This window comes from Salmo trutta, chromosome 30, assembly GCF_901001165.1.
Source record: "Salmo trutta chromosome 30, fSalTru1.1, whole genome shotgun sequence".
Taxonomy (NCBI): domain Eukaryota; kingdom Metazoa; phylum Chordata; class Actinopteri; order Salmoniformes; family Salmonidae; genus Salmo; species Salmo trutta.
Genome location: NC_042986.1, coordinates 25100680 through 25121967, shown reverse-complemented (window position 1 = coordinate 25121967; position 21288 = coordinate 25100680). Strand labels below are relative to the sequence as shown.

The 21288-nt window shown below is 41.3% G+C and overlaps 1 protein-coding gene across 1 annotated transcript in view; it reads left to right on the top strand.

Annotated features, from left to right (window-relative positions):
* The first annotated feature begins 15136 nt into the window (after positions 1-15136).
* Positions 15137-21288, top strand: part of LOC115168355 (adenylate cyclase type 6) — a 66931-nt gene continuing 60779 nt past the window's right edge. Inside the window, exon 1 of the mRNA XM_029723530.1 lies at positions 15137-15332. The gene's annotated coding sequence lies outside the window, so the exon portion shown is untranslated. The remainder of the gene's footprint in view (positions 15333-21288) is intronic.

The following is a 21288-nucleotide window of genomic DNA, read 5'->3' as shown; positions in this document are numbered from 1 at the left end:
GACAATAGCCCACAGCATATTTGATATATTATGCCATTGTTGTCATTCGCATTAGCATAACATTAGCATCAATATACATTGTTGTTTCATTTAATTTCACCTATTTATTTAAATATTTCCAATTATGTTGCTCTACCAAGGAGAGGCGGTAACATGGAGATCCTACCACTACAGAGTGAGGCTTACTGGATATTCTATTTAAAAACATTGACCCCTAGTGGTCTGAATATTGACTTTGATCTCAGGCCCTTCTTATGACCAATTATATTTTCTGTGAACAGGTCTTGTAAATGAATGTATTCTTTCTACAGCTTATCAGCATATACCCAATATGTTCCCCCTGTTCATGATACTTTTTATGCATTATGGTTGAACCAAAAGATTACATATAACAAAAACATTTTTTTTTTATGAAATTGGAAATATTTATTTATATATAGGTGAGATGAAACAATAATGTATGTTGATGCTAATATTATGCTAATGATAACAATGGCATAATATGTTAAATATACTGTGGGCTATTGTCTTTTAACAGTTTAGCTCAATTCATTCTTATCGAACTAGCAATTGTTACACACCCCTCATTATTGTCATTGGTTGCACTAATTGCACTGTATGACTGTCACGTCCTGACCAGCAGATGGAGCTATTGTATTAGTTTTGGGGTCAGGACGTGGCAGTTTTTGTGTATGTGAATGATTGTGTTGTTGATTGGGACTTCCAATTGAAGGCAGGTGTGTTGAGTTGCCTTTGATTGGAAGTCCTATATAGGTGTGTGTGTTTTTCTTTGTGGTTGTGGGTGGTTGTTTTTGCACTGCGTTTAATAGCCTGCAGAACTGTTGCTGTTGTCACCGTTATTGTTTTGTCAAGTGGATGCTTTACTCCTTTTTTTAAACTTAAATATGAGTATTCACATACCTGCTGCACCTTGGTCTTCTCTCCATGACAACTATTGTTACAATGACTACATAACCTGGTTCAAGCATTCATGACATTACCCTGACTAAGGCACAGTTATGCCGAAACGTTGGTGTTTTTTTACCCAATAAATTACTAGGAGGTTATACGTATGGTGCGACTCACTTTGTTTTTATAGCTTACAGTTTATTAACTGTTAGTCACCACCTCTATACTAAATCATTTTCTCCTGGTGTGCGCCAGCTCATGCTTTTTATGAGTTAGAGGTATTAAAATGTACCATAATAACAATTAATCTACCAACAATTGGCAGAATTAAGAGTAGGCTAGGCCTAAACTGTTAGTCGAGGTTAGTTGTAACCATGGAATGGGTCAGTTGTAGCACTTTTTTATGCTAAATGTGAGAGTGAATTTAACAAGTTTGTCATCTTACATAAATATATTGATGAGTATGCATTATAAAAAATATACAGTACCAGTCAAAAGTTTAGACATGCCTACTCGTTCAACGTTTTTTCTTTATTTTTACTATTTTTACATTGTAGGATAGTCGTGAAGACATCAAAACTATGAAATAACACATATGGAATCATGTAGTAACCAAAAAAGTGTTAAACAAATCAAAATATATTTCACATTTGAAATTCTTCAAATTAGCCACCCTTTGCCTTGATGACAGCTTTGCACACGCTTGGCATTCTCTCAACCAGCTTCATGAGGTAGTCACCTGGAATGCAATTCAATTAACAGGTGTACCTTGTTAAAAGTTAATTTGTGGAATTTCTTTCCTTCTTAATGCGTTTGAGCCAATCGGTTTTGTTGTGACAAGGTAAGGGTGGTATACAGAAGATATCCCTATTTAGTAAAAGACCAAGTCCGTATTATGGCAAGAAGCTCAAATAAGCAAGTAGAAACGACAGTCCATCACTACTTTAAGACATGAAGGCCAGTCAATCCGAAAAATTTAAAGAACTTTGAAAGTTGAAGCTTGCACTCATGAGGACCGCCACAGGAAAGGAAGACCCAGAGTTACCTCTGCTGCCGAGGATAAGTTCATTAGAGTTACCAGTCTCAGAAATTGCAGCCCAAATAAATACTTTACAGAGTTCAATTAACAGACACATCTCAACATCAACTGTTCAGAGGAGACTGCATGAATCAGGCCTTCATGGTCGAATTGCTGCAAAGAAACCACTACTAAAGGACACCAATAATAAGAAGAGAATTGCTTCGGCCAAGAAACACAAGCAATGGACATTAGGAAATCTGTCCTTTGGTCTGATGAGTCCAAATTTGATATTTTTGGTTCCAACCACCGCGTCTTTGTGAGACGAAGAGTAGGTGAACGAATGATTTCCGTGTGTGTGGTTCCCACCATGAAACATGGAGGAGGAGGTGTGATGGTGTGGGGGTATTTTGCTGGTTGCACTGTCTGTGATTTATTTAGAATTCAAGGCACACTTAACCAGCATGGCTACCACAGCATTCTGCAGCGATACGCCATCCCATCTGGTTTGCGCTTTTTTTTTCACCTTTATTTACCTTTATTTAACCAGGTAGGCAAGTTGAGAACAAGTTCTCATTTACAATTGCGACCTGGCCAAGATAAAGCAAAGCAGTTCGACAACATACAAAAACACAGAGTTACACATGGAGTAAAACAACATACAATCAATGATGCAGTAGAAAAAAAATAAGACTATATACAATGTGAGCAAATGATGTGAGATAATGGAGGTAAAGGCAAAAAAATGCCATGGTGGCAAAGTAAATAAAGTATGGCAAGAAAAAAACACTGGAATGGTAGATTTGTAGTTTGAAGAAAGTTAAAAGTTAAAATATAAATATAAATAATATGGTGCAAAGGAGCAAAATAAATAAAATAAATAAATACAGTAGGGGAAAAGGTAGTAGTTTGGGCTCAATTAAAGATGGGCTATGTACAGGTGCAGAGATCTGTGAGCTGCTCTGATAGCAGGTGCTTAAAGCTAGTGAGGGAGATAAGTGTTTCCAGTTTTAGAGATTTTTGTAGTTCGTTCCAATCATTGGCAGCTGAGAACTGGAAGGAGAGACGACCAAAGGAGGAGTTGGCTTTAGGGGTGACCAGAGAGATATACCTGCTGGAGCGCGTGCTACAGGTGGGTGCTGCTATGGTGACCAGTGAGCGGAGATAAGGGGGGACTTTACCTAGCAGGGTCTTGTAGATGACCTGGAGCCAATGTGTTTGGCGACGATGATGAAGTGAAGGCCAGCCAACGAGAGCATACAGGTCGCAGTGGTGGGTTGTATATGGGGCTTTGGTGACAAAACGGATGGCACTGTGATAGACTGCATCCAGCTTGTTGAGTAGGGTATTGGAGGCTATTTTGTAAATGACATCGCCGAAGTCGAGGATTGGTAGGATGGTCAGTTTTACGAGGGTATGTTTGGCAGCATGAGTGAAGGATGCTTTGTTGCGAAATAGGAAGCCAATTCTAGATTTCACTTTGGATTGGAGATGATTGATGTGAGTCTGGAAGGAGAGTTTACAGTCTAACCAGACACCTAGGTATTTGTAGTTGTCCACAAATTCTAAGTTAGAACCGTCCAGAGAAGTGATGCTGGATGGGCGGGCAGGTGCAGGCAGCGATCGGTTGAAGAGCATACATTTAGTTTTACTTGTGTTTAGGAGCAGTTGGAGACCACGGAAGGAGAGTTGAATGGCATTGAAGCTCGTCTGGAGGGTTGTTAACACAGTGTCCAAAGAAGGGCCAGAAGTATACAGAATGGTGTCGTCTGCGTAGAGGTGGATCAGAGATTCACCAGCAGCAAGAGCGACATCATTTATGTATACAGAGAAAAGAGTTGGCCCAAGAATTGAACCCTGTGGTACCCCCATAGAGACTGCCAGAGGTCCAGACAGTAGGCCCTCCGATTTGACACACTGAACTCTGTCAGAGAAGTAGTTGGTGAACCAGGCGACGCAATCGTTTGAGAAACCAAGGCTACTAAGTCTGCCGATGAGGATGTGGTGATTAACAGAGTCAAAAGCTTTGGCCAGGTCAATGAATACGGCAGCACAGTAATGTTTCTTATCGATGGCGGTTACGATGTCGTTTAGGACCTTGAGCGTGGCTGAGGTGCACCCATGACCAGCTCTGAAACCAGATTGCATAGCGGAGAGGGTGCGGTGGGATTCAAAATAGTCGGTAATCTGTTTGTTGACTTGGCTTTCGAAGACCTTAGAAAGGCAGGGTAGGATGGATATAGGTCTGTAGCAACTTGGGTCAAGAGTGTCACCTCCTTTGAAGAGGGGGATGACAGCAGCTGCTTTCCAATCTATGGGAATCTCAGACGACACGAAAGAGAGGTTGAACAGGCTAGTAATAGGGGTTGCAATAATTTCGGCAGATAATTTTAGAAAGAAAGGGTCCAGATTGTCAAGCCCAGCTGATTTGTAGGGGTCCAGATTTTGCAGCTCTTTCAGAACATCAGCTGAATGGATTTGGGAGAAGGAGAAATGGGGGAGGCTTGGGCGAGTAGCTGTGGGGGGTGCAGTGCTGTTGAATGCAGTAGGGGTAGTTAGGTGGAAAGCATGGCCAGCCGTAGAAAAATGCTTATTGAAATTCTCAATTATAGTGGGCTTATCGGTGGTGACAGAGTTTCCTATCCTCAGTGCAGTGGGCAGTTGGGAGGAGGTGTTCTTATTCTCCATGGACTTTACAATGTCCCAGAACTTTTTAGAGTTGGAGTTGCACGAAGCAAATTTCTGTTTGAAAAAGCTAGCCTTGGCGTTTCTAACTGCCTGTGTGTATTGGTTTCTAACTTCCCTAAAAAGTTGCATATCGCGGGGGCAGTTCGATGCTAATGCAGAACGCCACAGGATATTTTTGTGTTGGTTAAGGGCAGTCAGGTCTGGGGAGAACCAAGGGCTATATCTGTTCCTGGTTCTAAATTTCTTGAAAGGGGCATGCTTATTTAAGATGGAGAGGAAGGCATTTTAAAAAAATAACCAGGCATCCTCTACTGACGGGATGAGGTCAATATCCTTCCAGGATACCAGGGCCAGGTCGATTAGAAAGGCTTGCTCGTTGAAATGTTTCAGGGAGCGTTTGACAGTGATGAGTGGAGGTCGTTTGACCGCTGACCCATTACGGGTGCAGGCAATGAGGCAGTGATCGCTGAGATCTTGGTTGAAAACAGCAGAGGTGTAATTAGAGGGCACATTGGTTAGGATGATATCTATGAGGGTGCCAGTGTTTGTGGCTTTGGGGTTGTACCTGGTGGGTTCATTAATAATTTGTGTGAGATTGAGGGCATCAAGCTTGGATTGTAGAAAGGCTGGGGTGTTAAGCATGTCCCAGTTTAGGTCGCCTAGTAGCACAAGCTCTGAAGATAGATGGGGGGCAATCAGTTCACATATGGTGTCCAGAGCACAGCTAGGGGCCGAGGGGGGTCTATAGCAGGCGGCAACGGTGAGAGACTTGTTTTTGGAGAGGTGGATTTTTAAAAGTAGAAGTTCAAATTGTTTGGGTACAGACCTGGATAGCAGGACAGAACTCTGCAAGCTATCTCTGCAGTAGATTGCAACACCGCCCCCTTTGGTCGTTCTATCTTGTCTGAAAACGTTGTAGTTAGGGATGAAGATTTCACAGTTTTTGGTGGACTTCCTAAGCCAAGATTCAGACACAGCCAGGACATCCGGGTTGGCAGAGTGTGCTAAAGCAGTGAATAAAACAAACTTAGGGAGGAGGCTTCTAATGTTAACATGCATGAAACCAAGGCTATTACGGTTACAGAAGTCATCAAAAGAGAGCGCCTGGGGAGTAGGTGTGGAGCCAGGCACTGAAGGGCCTGGATTCACCTCTACATCCCCAGCGGAGCAGAGAAGGATAAGTATGAGGGTACGGCTAAAAGCTATAAGAATTGGTCGTCTGTGACGTCCAGAATAGAGAGAAAAAGGAGCAGGTATCTGGGGGCGATAAAATAGCTTCAAGGTATAATGTACAGACAAAGGTATGGTGGGATGTGAGTACAGAGGAGGTAAACCTAGGCATTTAGTGATTATGAGAGAGATATTGTCTCTAGAAATATCATTGAAACCAGAAGATGTCATAGCATGTGTGGGTGGAGGAACTGAGAGGTTGGATAAGGTATAATGAGCAGGGCTAGAGGCTCTACAGTGAAATAAGCCAATAAACACTAACCAGAACAGCAATGGACAAGGCATATTGACATTAAGGAGAGGCATGCTTAGCCGAGTGATCAGAGGGTCCAGTGAGAATCAGACAGCTAGCCGGGCCATAGGTAGCAAGCTGGTGGAAGATGGGAGGGAGGTCTGTTTTTAGCCGCCTCGTGCGTTTCCGTCTGTGGGTTAGTGGGGTTCCGTGTGGAAGGGGGGACCTGTCCAAGTTGGCAAAATAGTTAGTTATAGTGGCCCAAGAAAAGTGTCCGACAGACCTATTCAGATCGCAGCCGAAAAGACAGCTAACGATTAGCTGGCCGCAGATGGGCGATCAGGTTACGTCGCGACTGAGGGGCCAGTTGGAACAACTCCCTCGGGCAGATAACGTCGGTGATCCAGTCGTGAAGACCCAATGGGGCTCCGCATCGGCAGTAAAACGGGTCAGGATAGGTGAGTTGTAGCCCAGGAGACACTTCAGCTGGCTAGCTCAGGAGTAGCCCACGAGTGGCTGACGGAATTCTTCAGCTGGCTAGCTAGCTAGCTCCGTAATAGTGTGTGTTAATTCCGAGACCGACGTTGCCAATAGTCACTCAGGTAGCAGCTAGTTAGCTGCAAGATCCAGGTGTAAATGTCCAGAGCCTGCGGTAGAAATCGAGGAAAGGAGAGAGAATAGGTCCGATATGCTCTGGTCTGAGTCGCGCTGTACAAAAACTGGCGATAGCTTTTCGAGCTAATGGATAGCTGAGGACAGCTAACCGTAGCTAGCTGAACTTCAACGTTAGCCAGTGAAAATAGCTAACCTCTGGCTAGCTTCTGTCGTGGAATTCAGATGAGGTAAATAATACTTTCTTTTTTTTTTTTTAAATTGATGAGGCGGGTTGCAGGAGAGTGCTTTGAGGTTGAGTGTTTAGAATAAAAAAATGTAAAAAGATAAGTGAAGAAAAAAAATATGTAAATATATATATATATACACGGGACACGACAGGACGTCTGAACTGCTACGCCATCTTGGATCCAGCTTAATGGGACTATCATTTGTTTTTTAACAGGACAATGACCCAACACACCAACAGGCTGTGTAATGGCTATTTGACCAAGAAGGAAAGTGATGGAGTGCTGCATCAGATGATCTGGCCTACATAATCACCTGACCTCAACCCAATTGAGATGATTTGGGATGAGCAGAGTGAAGGAAAAGCTGCCAACAAGTGCTCAGCATATGTGGGAACTCCTTCAAGACTGTTGGAAAAGTGTGTGCAAAGCAATCATAAAGGCAGAGGGTGGCTACTTTCAAGAATATAAAATATAACATGTATTTTGATTTGTTTAACACTTTTTTGGTTACTACATGATTCCATATGTGTTATTTCATAACGTTGATGTCTTCACTATTATTGTACAATGTAGAAAATAGTAGAAATAAAGAAAAACCCTTGAATGAGTAGGTGTGTCCAAACTTTTGACTGGTACTTTATGTCAAAGACTGCAGGTATAAAAAAGTCATAGACTACTTAGGACATACTAAAGTAGTCAGCATGAAAATATTGGGCCTTCAACCGCCGTACAAACATTCAGCATCATGGACAAAATTTGGCTTAATTCATCCAGCACAATTTGAATATATTACAGTGTGATATGGAGGGGGCTATGACACTGAGGTGAATTTATGACGACAATGAGAGATAGAATGATCAGTGCAAAGAAAAGCCACCCCTGGACCTATGTTACCGCGCCACACCTATTTTACTGCGCCCAGCTCACCTCACTCACCTCACTGAGGTGGGCTGGATAGGGTAAGATGTAAAGTTTGGTAACAGAATGACAGTACAACCAGCACAAACCATCATTCTGTTACCAAACTTTTAATCTTCACAGTTCTTCACGTAAATGTGCTTTTGTAAAATGCATAGAGTTGTATGGTTTGTTTAACTTTGCATCGTTGGTTTGTGTTTGACATACATTTTAAAGTGAAGAATCTGTGTCTCAGCATCGTTCTGTTATCGTGGAATTGTCCCATACCATTTACCGGAATCCTTGAATGCATCTGTGACCTACAGCGACCTCTAGCAGCATTACGCAGACAGGGTATCTGGGATTCTTCTCTAGCAACATCTAACATTTATAATACACATTTTTGCTATGACATTTGTTTATTAAATTGTCACGTTTTGTACATTCACGTGAAATGCATTGATCGTTGACCCCAATGTTAACTATGAAGGGTTAATGTTTGAAGCCTCTGATTAGTATAGGTCCTCCTGCTGTGCAACAGCGTGGCAGTACCTTGATTAAACAACTTGGCTCTCTTCAACAGAATTGAATTGAATTGGGAGAGTGAAAGAGAGAGTGTGAGATGGTCAGCAGTTTAATCTCAGTGACGGGTACATCAGTGTACGGTGACATATGGACACCCCGGGGCCATTTCCTGAGTTTCACGCCTGTCACAACCAAACACCCCAGCTTTCAATCACCTGACGATGAGCACTGTTGGTGGCCATTCAACACCCACTGCCATCCAACACACACACACACACACACACACACACACACACACACACACACACACACACACACACACACACACACACACACACACACACACACACACACAGAGATAGACAGACATAAACATATTTTTGTTTCTTCCAAAAAGCATTTTTACCTCGTTGTGAATTGGATGGTTGGAGTGTAATTTCTGTGATAAAGTGTGTGTACCCTGTCGGTAAGTTTGCAGTGTTTGGAACTAGTCAAATAGTAACACAACAAGTGGCAAGCACTGCTCAGTTCTACCTTCAGGCAACAGTGAACCTGCCAAAGGCACCAGGTTGGCTACAGTTGCAGAGCCATCAGTCAGCTGAGCACAAGGCAAACACAGCTCTATTGACTTTTAGCCTTTTAACATTTCACTTTCAGTAACTATTTGTTACTACCTCAGGCATCGGCACAGTTACAAAGCACAAGCACAAGTCTGTAGCACACTTTTAATAGTAAGATATACAGTATATCTTTGTTTGGATTCATAGCATGGACGTGTGGATACCTAATATAATCATTCTCATTTTAAATTGACAGGGTAATTTCAGGGCTAAGTTGATTCTGTCCATGTACCTGTTGATCACTTTGATGCACTCACACTGTGATTTACTCTGGTATTAACATAGCCACTGCCTGTTAACCCTGCTATCATCCAGAAGGCGAGGTCAGTACAGGTGCATCAAAGCTGGGACCGAGAGACTGAAAAACAGCTTCTATCTCAAGGCTATCAGACTGCTAAACAGCCATCACTAGCATATCAGAGGCTGCTGCCTATAGACATAGATTTGGAATCACTGGCCACTTTAAGGAAATGAAACACTAGCCACTTTAATAATTTCATCTCATATGTATAAACTGTACTATATACTATTCTACAGTACCTTAGTCACTTTAATTGTGTGTAAATATTGCATCACCCATCTCATATGTATATACTGTATTCCATACTATGCCACTGTATCTTAGTCCAATGCCGCTCTGACATATATGTATATATTCTTAATCCATTCTTTACTTAGAATTAAGTGCATTTTGGGTATATGTTGTGAAACTGTTAGATATTACTTGTTAATTCGCTACACCGGCAATAACATCTGCTAAACACGTGTATGTGAACAATACAGTACATTTGATTTGATATAATGCTCCCACCAACTATATGCACTGGCTCTAAACTGATTGATCAAGTTTAGCCAAGATAAAAATAAGGTTTTCTTCTCATGAACATTTTTTTCTTTCTCTCAAATAATCAGACACCCACACTATTGTGGTTCTCAGGCCCTTGAGTTCTGCAGTCCTTTTGGTTTTCATTTCTCCCTGCACTTAATTGGTTGTTTGGCTGCAGATAGTAAGAAGTGCATACGCCTGGCTACCCAGATAAAAAACAGGTTATGAAAACCAGGAGACACTGTGGCCCCAGAGGACCGGACCTGTGCACCATGTTGTTGTTTAACCAGGCACTTTGGTACTGACCTGACAGTAAAAATGGCAACTAGATGCTATTGAAACTTTGGTGTGTGGTATGATCTACATACATAGCAATCAAGAGTTTGTGATTGGTTGCTATTACACTGTAGCTATCTAACTGTTGCGTACTATTATCTCTTCATCACTTTATTCTTACACAGCTCAACATCATGACTTGGTTTAATTTAGTCTCTATCTATAAAGCCCTCTCTATCTGTTCTGTGGTTAAGAGTGTGTTCGTATATTCACTCTGGCTATCTACTCCAATTTCAGAGCAGTCTTATCTGTGTTCAAGAGCACAGAATAACCGAAAGCACAACACTTGTTGAAAATGACCGGTGTTATTAACCTTCGGCAACATTTAAAAAAAGAAATGGTTACCAGCAGCACAGTTACAGTCACCAACGCTCTATCTAACATGAAAGCACCTAACCAGTTCTGCTCGGGCAAGTAAAATGGTCAGAGTGAGGTGTTCTCTCATTTGTGTCTCTCATTTGTGCCTGGAAGTAGCTAGCAAGCTAGCCAATTTTAGCCAGTTAACTTGGGTGCTTGACTGCCGTTGTGAGGTCAGAAGAACGCTCGGATCAACGCTACTCCTCAGCCAGAGCGTCTAGTGTCTGCTCTGAACGCTCCGAGAGCGAAGCGCTCTGAATTTACTAACACACAATATGACAACTCTCTGAATTTACAAATGCCCAGAGCGCACTCGGGCACTACAGAGTGAATTTATGAACAAACCGTAAGTAACCACACTTTGCAATCTGTTGGTAAGAACTCTTAAGTAACAGGTTTACCAGGATGGAAAGTCTATTGTACCACAGTAGGCTATAGGTGGCTTTTGGGTTCCCTCTATTTACTTTTTGCAATAGATCATTTTTTGCCATATACATATGTTGGATCTTAACTTGATCACTCTTTTGTTGCTGAGAATTTTCCTGCTTTTTTTATCTGGGTAGCCATTTTTTATTATTTTTAAATGTTGGATTATTGAGTGCTTGTTGACATTTACTGCACTGATTGATAGAAACTAGGAACATAAGCGTTTCGCTGCACCCACCATAAGACCTGCTAAATTGTGTACACCACCAGTAAAATTGTATTTGAAATTACAGTGCATTCGAAAAGTATTCAGACCACTTGACCATTTCCACATTTTGTTACGTTACAGTCTTATTCTAAGATGTATTAAATTATTTACTTTTCTCATCAATCTAAATACCATATACATATGTCGGATCTTAACCATAATGACATAGCGAAAACAGGTTTTAAGAAATGTTTGCATTTTTATAAAATACTTATTTATGTAAGTATTCACACCCTTTGATATGAGACTCGAAATTGAGCTCAGGTGCATCCTGTTTTCATTGATAATTTTTTAGATGTTTCTACAACTTGGAGTCCATCTGTGCTAAATTCAATTAATTGGACATTATTTGGAAAGGCACACATCTGTCTATATACAGTTGAAGTAGGAGGTTTACATACACTTAGGTTGGAGTCATTAAAACTCGTTTTTCAACCACTCAACACATTTCTTGTTAACAAACTATAGTTTTGGCAAGTCAGTTAGGATATCTACTTTGTGCATGACACAAGTAATTTTTCCAACAATTGTTTACAGACAGATTATTTTACTTATAATTCACTGTATCACAATTCCAGTGGGTCAGAAGTTTGCATACACTAAGTTGACTGTGCCTTTAAACAGCTTGGAAAATTCCAGAAAATGATGTCATGGCTTTAGAAGCTTCTGATAGGCTAATTGACATCATTTGAGTCAATTGGAGGTATACCTGTGGATGTATTTCAAGGCCTACCTTCAAACTCAGTACCTCTTTGCTTGACATCATGGGAAAATCAAAAGAAATCAGCCAAGACCTCAGAAAAAAAATTGCAGACCTCCACAAGTCTGGTTCATCCTTGGGAGCAATTTCCAAATGCCTGAAGGTACCACATTCATCTGTACAAACAATAATACGCAAGTATAAACACCATGGGACCACACAGCCGTCATACCACTCAGGAAGGAGACGCATTCTGTCTCCTAGAGATGAACATACTTTGGTGCGAAAGTGCAAATCAATCGCAGAACAACAGCAAAGGACCTTGTGAAGATGCTGGAGGAAACAGGTACAAAAGTATCTATATCCACAGTAAAAAAAGTCCTATATCAACATAACCTGAAAGGCCGCTCAGCAAGGAAGAAGCCACTACTCCAAAACCTTCATCAGTCAGGAAGTTAAAGCTTGGTCGCAAATGGGTCTTCCAAATGGACAATGACCCCAAAGCATACTTCCAAAGTTGTGGCAAAATGGCTTAAGCACAACAAAGTCAAGGTATTGGAATGGCCATCACAAAGCCCTGACCTCAATCCAATAGAACATTTGTGGGCAGAACTGAAAAAGCATGTGCGAGCAATGAGGCCTACAAACCTGACTCAGTTACTCCAGCTCTGTCAGGAGGAATGGGCCAAAATTCACCCAACTTATTGTGGAAAGTTGTGGAAGACTACCCCGAAACATTTGACCCAAGTTAAACAATTTAAAGGCAATGCTACCAAATACTAATTGAGTGTATGTAAACTTCTGACCCACTGGGAATGTTGCACTTTTGCCTTTTGCACACACTGTATATAGACTTTCTTTTTTTTCTACTGTGTCATTGACTTGTTTATTGTGTTATTGGCTTGTTTATTGTTTACTCCATGTGTAACTCTGTGTTGTTGTCTGTGTCACACTGCTTTGCTTTATCTTGGCCAGGTCGCAGCTGTAAATAACAACTTGTTCTCAACTAGCCTATCTGGTTAAATAAAGGTGAAATAAAAAAAATTAAAAATTAAAATGTGATGAAAGAATAAAAGATTAAATAAATCCATTCTCTCTACTATTATTCTGACATTTCACATTCTTAAAATAAAGTGGTGATCCTAACTGACCTAAGACAAGGAATTTTTACTCAAATTAAATGTCAGGAATTGTGAAAAATTGAGTTTAAATGTATTTGGCTAAGGTGTATGTAAACCTCCGACTTCAACTGTAAGTCCCACAGTGAATAGTGCATGTCAGAGCAAAAACCAAGCCATGAGGTTGAAGTAATTGTCCGTAGAGCTCCGAGACACGATAGTGTCGAGGCACAGATCTGGGGAAGGGTACCAAAACATTTCAGCAGCATTGAAGGTCCCCAAGAACACAGTAGCCTCCATCATTCTTAGACCTGGCCACCTGGCCAAACTGAGCAATCGGGGGAGAAGGGCCTTGGTCAGGGAGGTCACCAAGAACCCAATGGTCACTCTGACAGAGCTCCAGAGTTCCTCTGCGGAGATGGTAGAACCTTCCAGAAGGACAACCATCTCTGCAGTACTCCACCAATCAGGCCTTTATGGTAGAGTGGCCAGATGGATGCCACTCCTCAGTAAAAGGCGCATGACAGCCTGCTTGGAGTTTGCAAAAAGCACCCAAGATTCTCTGGTCTGATGAAACCAAGATTGAACTCTTTGGCTTGAATGCCAAGTGTCATGTCTGGAGGAAACCTGGCACCACCCTTACAGTGAAGCATGGTGGTTGCAGCATCATGCTGTGGGGTTTTTTCAGCAGCAGGGACTGGGAGACTATTCAGGATTGATGGAAAGATGAACGGAGCAAAGTACAGAGAGATCCTTGATGAAAACCTGCTCCAAAGCGCTCAGGACCTCAGCCTGGGGCGAAGGTTCACCTTCCAACAGGACAACGACCTTAAGGACACAGCCAAGACAACGCAGGAGTGGCTTCGGGACAAGTGTCTTAATGTCCTTGAGTGGCACAGCCAGAGCCTGGACTTGAACCCAATCGAACATCTCTGGAGAGACGCTCCTCATCCAACCTGACAAAGCTTGATAGGATCTGCAGAGAAGAATGGGAGAAACTCCCCAAATACAGGTGTGACAAGCTTGTAGCATTATACCCAAGACGACCCGAGGCTGTAATCGCTGTCAAAGGTGATTCAACAAGGTACCGAGTAAAGGGTCTGAATACTTAAATAAATGTGACATTTAAATTTTAAATTTTTAGTAAATTAGCAAAAATGTTCTAAAAAACTGTTTCTGCTTTGTTATTGTGGGGAATTGTGTGTAGATTGATGAGGGGGGAGAACGATTTAATCAACTTTAGTATAAGGCTGTAACGTATCCAAATGTTGAAAAAGTCAAAGGATCTGAATACTTTCCAAATGCACTGTAGATGTGGGACATCTGGCATCTGGTTTGGAACTAAGTGGGTAACAGGTACATTGGAACTATCCCCATCACAACTTTTCCTCATAACACAGTAGCAGGTGACAAAAAGATTGAGTTAATAGACTGTGTTATGGTTCATACAGAGCATTGACCAGAGGGGTATACTACAAGGCAGGATCAAGAAGCTAACCTGTCTAAATATTCTGATATAACTGCTTTACTTTTTAGAACGATAAGCTTGAAATGGACATGGTCTAATTCAGGGATCATCAACTAGGTTCAGTCGTGGGCCGATTTTGTCCTGAGTGGATGGTCATGGGGCCGGAATACAATGACAAATAATTTCACACTGCAAATTGACGCAAGAAGCCCTAACATATATCATATTTGACTTAAACATAATAATTTCAAACTTTGCTTACATGTGTATACGATGACAAATGTCTCTATTATGTGTGGGAATACTTTGGAACTGATTTCCTAAATTAAAATCACTTGGAGATGATATGTTGGTGTTTTTGAAGTATGTTATGTATAACAATAACGTATTTATTTTGCTCCGAAAACTTGGTGGGCCAAATAAAATCGCCCGCGGTCGAAAATTCGCCATTTGGGGAAACCTGGTCTAGTTGATTCAACAAACAAAAACACATATCTATGTTTAGCTTTCTTAATTAACGAGAAAATCTGACAAACTCATGGATCATGCTTTGTGGTATACCTCTCAGCAGCGTCTCATACAGAGTTGCACCTCTAGAGGGAGTGCAGAGATGCTGAGAGGGAGACAGAATTGGAGCGTGTGAGCGGTGGCGCGTCGGAGATGAGGAGAGAGGGGGAGAAGCAAGGGAGTGGAGAGAGAGAAAACGACAGGAGGATATTGTGTGTTTATGTATGTTTGTCACCACTGGTCCCCCTCTCTGACTATTCAAACCGTCAACAATACCGGGGACTTCAATTCGTCCTATCCTTCCCAGTATTGGCTTGGCTCGTGCGAGCTAGTTTGGAGGGAAAGAAGCGAGAAGGATGATCATGGTGAGTTATTCCTCGTTCCAGTGTGATCCGTCCTAGTGTGCATGTTTGATGTAGGCTTCTTTAGTCGTATGCTATCTAGGGCAGGCCAAACCTTATTCTATTTTACACCCATCTAATTTGAGAAAACGACATTATTTCTATTCTATCAGTGCGTAATTCAAAGCAGTCGGCGGAATGTTATATTATTATAGGGGTTGTGCGCCGGAGTCCTCTGTGTTTATCACAGTAGTGTCTCAGTAATCGATCTGTGTTTCTTATGGCTCAATTATGTAATTAGCCCTATATAAGCACGGATCTAAAAAAAACAGACATTTAACGCTATAGGCTCTAATATCCTTGAGTTTCACATAAATTAGTTTGCAGGTTAGAGAAGCACACTAAAATGACTGCTGCCATCTATGCATTGCAGTCATAGCTGCTATCTCAAAGGTCGCAGCTGCAGGGATCTTCACGTCTAAAATGAATTTCCAACCGCAACGCTTCTGTTTTTTTCTTTCTCCCATGTTTGAGTTATTTTAAATTAAATATAGGCTAGGTCATCATAACGGGAAGTAAAAAAAACTGCTGATGAGCCAGCCCTACAAAAAGTAAATAAGGCGAAGTGATGCGTTGGAATGTGGAATAGTCCACCGCTCGTTTGTAATGTCTGTCGTGTGTTTATTGACTCGTGGCGTTTGTTAGTCAGGGCCTGAGCCATGCTAGAATGTATTCTCCCCTCGCTGGTTGAAGAACAAGACACATAGGCTACTTAGCGGGCGGGTGTGACATGCAACATTGTACACTACAAGTTGCCGCACACCGTAACACAGCATCAAAATGGTAATAGCTGTGATCTCCGCTATGGTTGTCACATAGGTTACACTGAACAGAGTTATGTAACGAGTGTGTGAACTGTGAATGCGGCTGATGATAGCCCCACGGCCTTCGCATGGAATGTTACGTTAGCCTCTCGTAGACCTTGGATACATTCTTACCATTAGCCTATGTTATTAGGCTACACTCTTGTTAGGCCTACATTCCATTAATAAAACCGTATGCCTATGCTGACATTAATTACACCAGACTACAATAATAAATAGCCTTTAACAGGCAATATGTCTGATGATGCGATTATCAAATATGTTTTTACTTTGATGTGCACCCCACACAATACGGTAGACTATAGGGTAATAGAAATAGGAGCTGTCCTCTAAAAACGAAAATAAGGATCTGATTATTAACAATTACGAACGGATGCCAGTTTCTACCCAGCTAGCACATAACGTTCAGAGAACCATATGTTTCTTAGAGCTTGGTGAGAGCGTGGTTATCCTATGGTTATTTTGCATACAACATTCCCACAACTTTCTGGTAATGGTGCAGGATAGTTGCTTGGCTTTGGAAAATTCTAAGCACATTTAAGGAACTTGACAAAAAAACTAAATTTTGTTGGCATTTCATTAATTTAACAGAACGCTTCCTAAAAGTTCAAACATGGTTCTAAGAACGTTCTCCAACTGGTTTGAGATTGGGAATGTTCTCAAATAGTTCAGAGAGTGTTAACCTCTTATGGCTAGGGGGCAGTATTTTCACGGCTGGATAAAAAACGTACCCGATTTAATCTGATTATTAGTCCTGCCCAGAAACTAGAATATGCATATAATTATTAGCTTTGGAGAGAAAACACTCCACAGTTTCTGAAACTGTTTGAATGGTGTCTGTGAGTATAACAGAACTCCTATGGCAGGCAAAAACCTGAGATGCTTCTGTTCAGGAAGTACCCTGTCAGACCTTTTATTTTCTTTGTTTGACATCTCTTCCAAAAACTCAGGATCTCTGCTGTTACGTGACACTTCGCACGTCTCCAATGGAGTCTCAGAGCCCGGGAAAAACAGGAATGACGTAATTCAAAGCCCTGGCTGAAACAAAGGAGAGCAAAAGCTAAGTGGTCACTCAGTGGACTAAGCCTTACGCTCGCGACCCGCCCCGCCCCCGGCTTTCGGTTTTTCCCTCAGTATACAGACAGGCAGATTCCCGGTCGGAATATTATCGCTTTTCTACGAGATAAATTGCATAAAAATTGGTTTTAAACAGCGGTTGACATGCTTCGAAGTACGGTAATGGAATATTTAGAATTTTTTTGTCAAATTCTGCGTCATGCTCGTGGCCGAGATTTAGCGTTGGGATAGTGTCTAGAACGCACAAACAAAACGTCTTGATGGAACATAACGATGGATTATTTGGGACCAAACCTACATTTGTTATTGAAGTAGAAGTCCTGGCAGTGTATTCTGACGAAGAACAAGCAAGGTAAGAACATTTTTCTTATAGGAAATGTGATTTTGGTGAAGGCTAAACTGGTTGGGTGTCTAAATAGCTAGCCCGTAATGGCTGGGCTATGTACTTAGATTATTGCAAAATGTGCTTCATCCGAAAAGCTATTTTAAAATCGGACATATCGAGTGCATAGAGGAGTTCTGTATCTATAATTCTTAAAATAATTGTTATGCTTTTTGTGAACGTTTATCGTGAGTAATTTAGTAAAATCACCGGAAGTGTTCGGTGGGAATGCTAGTTCTGAACGTCACATGCTAATGTAAAAAGCTGGTTTTTGATATAAATATGAACTTGATTGAACAGACATGCATGTATTGTATAACATAATGTCCTAGGTGTGTCATCTGATGAAGATCATAAAAGGTTAGTGCTGCATTTAGCTATGGTTTGGGTTTATGTGACATGATATGCTAGCTTGAAAAATGGGTGTCTGATTATTTCTGGCTGGGTACTCTGCTGACATAATCTAATGTTTTGCTTTCGCTGTAAAGCCTTTTTGAAATCGGACAGTGTGGTTAGATAAAGGAGAGTCTTGTCTTTAAATAGCTGTAAAATAGTCATATGTTTGAAAAATGGAAGTTTTCGGATTTTAGAGGAGTTTGTATTTCGCGCCCCGCCCATCATTGGATATTGGAGCAGACGTTCCGCTAGCGGAACGTGTAGATGTAAGAAGAAACAACAATTTTCTCTGGGAATTTCAGTATTTCAGCATAACGTTTCCTACAGATTTCCTCATGGTTCTATTTAAAGTCATGATCTCACATTGTTACGAGAACGTTAAGAAAGAACGTTCTTCTGGGGGAATTTCAGTACTTCAGCATAATGTTTCCTACAGGTTTCTTCATGGTTCTATTTAAAGTCATGTTCCCACATTGTTCCCGAGAATGTTAAGAAAACTTTCCATAAAAACCACAAGAAAAATGTTGTAAAGTTCTAAGAATTAGGGGTGTGCCGAGTAGTTGGACAAATTTGGTATCGTAACGGATATAGGATATTTTCTGGATACGATTATGATCAGAGTATTTTTTTTAACTATCCGTGATCAGAAAAAAAGTTATTTTCAGGTGCCAGCAAGCATCATTCTCATGTCAGTCAGTCACATAGTTTCTAAACCATACTGAACTGTCTTTGAGTCAGTCATGTGCGTGGTCGAAATAACTAAACCAGATAGTTTGCCTGTCTGTAAAGAGAAGGGCAGGCTGTACGTTGATCCTGCTGCTCTGATTGGATCGAGTGAAGGTGTAGTTCTCCGGCCACTCGCTTCATTACATTTTAGTCATTTAGCAGACACTCTTATCCAGAGCAACTTACAGTAGTGAATGCATACATTTCATACATTTTTTTCTCCGTACTGGTCCCCCGTGGGAATCAAACCCACAACCCTGGTGTTGCAAACACCATGCTCTACCAACTGAGCCACACGGGACCATAATCATAATTTCATCCGATCACTTTCCCTTGCATGTTTTCAGTCTGATCATTTAGATTGCTGCTGCCTGCTACTATGATAAATCACATAGTGAGGACGTTTGCTATCAAGCTATCAATGTGCATAATATCTAACAAGTGGAGCAATGGTATGGAAAAAAGATGAAACGCTAATGTGCATTCTGACTGAGTGACAGCAAACCTGACTGCCCGCTGCAAGTTGAGTATACAGACACACACATACACACCCACCCCTCCGCGCACTGCTCCTAATCTGCATAATTTTTTGTAGTGAGAATGTGCAGGGAGATATTTTGCCAAAATCTATTTAGGCATATTAAAACACAAAAAAAATGTCCCGATCACGTGTATCAACTGATCCGATCCGACTATCAACTGTCAATTTATGGATACGATTACAAATACGAGTATGGCCATGTCGGCACACCCCTATTAAGAATGTTATTTATAAACATATACGTTCCATTCTCAGCATCAACAAAACTCTCTATTAGTTATTTTGTTAAGTGTGTTCAGGTGTGTTGGCCGCGCCCACTATTTGGCCACACCTGATCTTAATGACTGTTTTTCCTTTGAAATGTTTGAATAGACTAAAATGAATAGCTTTGTATAAGTAAAAAAAACATGGCATGCAAGCTCCATCCAGGTGGTGCAGTACACTAATTTCATGGATATAGAACAGAAGATCATAGGTTTAAATCTCACTGACGTTGTGCCACAATAAAAAATTGATGTGTTCGGGGACCTCCCGAGTGGCACAGTGGTCTAAGGCATTACAGATCCTGGTTCAATCCCAGAATGTGTTGCAGCCAGCCGCGACCACTAGACCCATGAGGCGGTGCACAATTGTCCCAGCAGAATGCACGCTGACATGGTCGCTAGGTGTACCGTGTTTTCTCCGACACATTGGTCCGGGTTAGGGTTACAAAGGTTTGAAACTTTCCGGTAAATTTCCATAATTTTCCAGAAATCTTCCATGGCAAGTTAAGCCCTGGAATTTGAGGAATTTTGCTTAAATTCATCAAAAAAAGTTAGCTTATAACAGTGAACCTTTTTTGTGGGATACACATAAGGCAATTCTAGGTCTTGTGGCATATTTTGGTTAAACTATCCCCAATTCAATGGAATTGCAACCCTCTGCATGCACAGTGCATTCTTACATCACATGTACAGTGCACTCTTCCATCACATGTACAGCTGATTATCAAGATCTTGCACACTAATGAGATGCTGTCTGTCTGAGCCAATGAGCAAAGGACTACATGCTTTCTGGTAAGTTTTGATTACAATACTGGGTGGGGTGAATACAGTTGAAGTTGGAAATTTACATACACCTTAGCCAAATACATTTAAACTCAGTTTTTCACAATTCCTGACATTTAATCCCAGTAAAAATTCCCTGTCTTAGGGCCAGTTAGGATCACCACTTTATTTTAAGAATGTGAAATGTCAGAATAATAGTAGAGAGAATGATTTCTTTCAGCTTTTATTTCTTTCATCACATTCCCAGTGGGTCAGAAGTTTACATACACTCAATTAGTATTTGGTAGCATTGCCTTTAAATTGTTTAACTTGGGTCAAACGTTTTGGGTAGCCTTCCACAAGCTTCCAAAAAAAAGTTGGGTAAATTTTGGCCCATTCCTCCTGACAGAGCTGGTGTAACTGAGTCAGGTTTGTGGGCCTCCTTGCTCGCACACGCTTTTTCAGTTCTGCACACAAATGTTCTATAGGATTGAGGTCAGGGCTTTAACTTCCTGACTGATGTCTTGAGATGTTGCTTCAATATATCCACATAATTTTCCATCCTCATGATGCCATCTATTTTGTGAAGTGCACCAGTCCCTCCTGCAGAAAAGCACCGCCACAACATGATGCTGCCACCCCCGTGCTTCACGGTTTGGGTGGTGTTCTTCGGCTTGCAAGACCCCCCTTTTTCCTCCAAACATAACTATGGTCATTATGGCCAAACAGTTCTATTTTTGTTTCATCAGATCAGAGGACATTTCTCCAAAAAGTACGATCTTTGTCCCCATGTGCAGTTGCAAACCGTAGTCTGGCTTTTTTATGGCGGTTTTGGAGCAGTGGCTTCTTCCTTGCTGAGCAGTCTTTCAGGTTATGTCAATATAGGACTCATTTTACTGTGGATATAGATACTTTTGTACCTGTTTCCTCCAGCATCTTCACAAGGTCC